Below are 3,553 nucleotides of genomic sequence, written 5' to 3' on the forward strand. Positions count from 1 at the left end.
AACCTTCCTTCCGAGGAGTGGCTGGTGGGTTTGAACCGCCAGCCATCTGGTTAGCAGGCAAGTGTCTTAGCCACTATGCTACCAGAGCTCCCTAGGCTGTAATATTTACAGGAGCAGATAGATCACCAGGTCTTTCGTCCGTGGAGCCTCTGTGGGATTGGAACCACTGATCTTTTGGTATTAGCAGCCGAGCACTTAACTATTTGTGCCACAGGGCTCCTTTAGTTATCCTGTCTGCCTTATTTCAAGCAAATGTGTTTATAAGGGATACTCTGAGTTGGGTATTTGGAGCCCGTTGCTTTATGGTATGTTGACACCTTAAATGAGAATCACTGTTTAAGCATAAGATGCATGTCTTATTGGTTGCTAGTTGAGTCACTTGCTTTCCTCCTTATTGTTATTTTTCAAACTTTTCATTTAAAATGAATTTTAGATTTATAGAAGTGTTTAAGGTAGTTCAGGGAGTTGCTATAAACCCCTCACCCAGTTTCCTTTAATATTAATAGCTTGTATAACCATGATACATTTATCAAAAGTGAAAAAGGTAACATGGTGCAGGACTATTAAAAACTAAAAACTTTACTTGGATTCCCACTATTTGATTTTAAAATTTAGAATTAAATGCATTTTTTAAAAATTCAGACAAGTTTACGTTGGAGCTGAAAGTCCCCTTTCCTGTCTTCCTCATCAAACTCTTCTCCTCAGTCCTAGTCCCTGGGAATAATCAGTATAATTACTTTGATATATATCCTTCTAGACCAGCACTGTCCTAAAGAAATACAATGAAAATTTAAAACTTTCTACTAGTCTCTTTTAAAAAGTAAAATGAAACAATAAAATTAATTTAAATAATGTATTTTACTTAATACATCTACAGAATTGTCATTTGAACATGGAAAAAAATATAAAAATTATCAATGAGAACGTTGGCATTCTTTTTTTATTCTAACTGTCAAAAATTCAGTGTATATTTTATATTTCTAGCACATCTCAATTCTGACCTGCTATACTTGAAATGCTCAACACACACGTAGGGTGGTAGCTCTAGTATTAGCACAGTTTTAGACCATTCTATGAGCTCTTTCACACACCTGCAGATACACATTATAACTTACTTTTTCCCACTATTTATAGAAGGACATTAGTTCATGTCATAATATGGGAAATAAAGCCTCCTTTTTGGATAGCTTTGTAGTATCAAGTAGAACAAATGTGCATAATTTGCTGAACCACTTCTCTATGGATAGATATTTAGGGTTGTATTTCCCATTTCAAAGCTATGTGCATGGTAAACTTCCAGAGCATGGAGTTCTAGATATGGAGTTGCTGTGTCAAAGGGCATGATCCTATCTGAAATAACATGACTATCAAACAGTATACATATTTGTTTTATATACATATGTATATATATATGTGTGTATATATATGTGTGAAAAAAACCCACACTCATTGCTATAAAGTCATTTCCGACTCATAGTGACCCCCATTGGGTTTCTGAGGCTATAAATCTTTTATGGAAGTTGATAGCCCCGTCTTCCTTCTGCAGAATGGCTGGTGGGTTTGAACTGCTTACCTTCCAGTTAGCAGTCAAGTGCCTTATCCACTACACCACCAGAGCCCTAATATATATATATATATATATATATATATATATATATATATATATATATAAACAAATATACCAGTGATGTGTACTATCTTTTTCAAGACAGTCGTTTTAGAAAACTAAATTTTTTATTCCAGCAATCTTCTTTTAACTGTACACACACACACATATGTAAATTTTATTTAAGAACCAGTTTAAGCTAAGAAACCAAGTCAAATGACTCATAAGCTTTGTTCCTTTGAACCAAACAATAATTCACTCACTCATCTCTCTTTCCTGCCTTCTATCCATCCAAGAAACAGCTTCCTATTTGCTATTCCCCTATTCTAAGAAGCTCTAGGGGTGTATAGGGTGGAGTATTGGGCTGCTAACCAAAAGGTCAGTGGTTCTAACCCACCAGCTACTCTACGGGAGAACAAAGAAGAGGTCTTCTTCCTTAAAGATTTACAGTCTTGGAAACCCTCTGGGGCAGTTCTACTCTTTTCTAAAGGGTTGTCATGAGTTGGAATTGACTGATTGGTAGTGGGTTTTATTTTTATGCTACTTTTGTTGTGCTAACAGTTCTTTCTCCTCATAGCAGCATTTTTATTAAAAAAATTAATAAATAATCAGATCAGATTACACCATTATTTAAAACTTTCCATCAGTTTCCATGGAATTGGACTCCTGACTCACAACCCTCTGCTTATTCATTCTGTTCCAGCCACACTGACTTCCTTTCTACTTCTAGAACAGACCAGATTCTCTGTGGTTTCCAGGGCTTTTCTGTTACTGTTCCCTCTGTTTGGAATACTTCTCTCTGTTTGCAGAGCTGCCTCATTCCTGTCTTTCAGTTCCCAAAGTAAATGTTATCTAAGAGCTTTCTCTGACCACTGTACCTAAAGTAGCCTCCTGACTGTCATCAGCCAAGTTTATTTCTTTCAAGAGTTTGTCACAATCTGAAATTCTTTCATTTGTTTACATTTTTGTGATCCATCTTCTTCGATCCCCAACTAGAAAGTAAACTCTGTCATTCATATTGTATCGGAGGGGCCTAGTACATTACTAAATAAGTATTTGTGGACTGACTGAATGACAGAATTTATGCCTGCTGCTATACTGCAAATTCAAGCTGAGATACAGCACCACAAATACAAAGATTCATGTTTTTCCTTCAAGAAAGTCAGATTCCAACAGGGCAGCCTGATGTCCGAGCAAATGATGACAATAAATAGCTATAACCACTATAACAGACCTGCGTATTAGATTCTGGATGATACAAAAAAGGATTTTTTTAGTGAGTCTCTATTTTTTTCTCTTTTTCTGGGACATACTAATCCATAGCTTAACCATCTACTTAATTTATCTCTGTATAAATTCCAAGCATATCATATAAGATAAAGATAGCCTGGCACGCAACAAGCACTCAATAAATATTAATTGCATGAATGCATGATATGACATGAATGACATAGATTTTAACAGCAGTTCCCAAAATAAGTAGATAGTGGCCTGATATATTTCCTATTTTGCAGAAAAATATGTGTTGTGCAGGGTCAGTTCTTGGTTGTTCTTTAAAGCATTATTTCCTAATCTTCCACACATCTTTTTTTTTTTTTTTTTTAATATTTATTTATTTACTTACTTATATTGTGATTTAGGTGAAAGTTTACAGAGCAAATTCACTTTCCATACAGCAGTTCACATACACTTTGTCTCATGACATTGACTACAATTTACCCCAATGCAACAGTTCCCCTCCCACTTCCTCCTCCATGTACTTGTGCCCCCTCAGTGGTCTCCCTGTGCATAAACAGCCCTTCTTTCTCCCGTGATTGTTCTCTCCAAGGAGTGTGTCTACCTCAGGTAAGTGTTCAACTCATATGCCTGTCTTTTGTTTGGCTACTAGCCACAGATGTGGGTTCAATTCCAGACCTGAAGGGCAGCTAGGGGTCATAGCCTGGTTCC

This window comes from Orycteropus afer, unplaced genomic scaffold (genome assembly GCF_000298275.1).
Source record: "Orycteropus afer afer isolate SDZICR_OR568_19922 unplaced genomic scaffold, OryAfe1.0 scaffold00160, whole genome shotgun sequence".
Taxonomy (NCBI): domain Eukaryota; kingdom Metazoa; phylum Chordata; class Mammalia; order Tubulidentata; family Orycteropodidae; genus Orycteropus; species Orycteropus afer.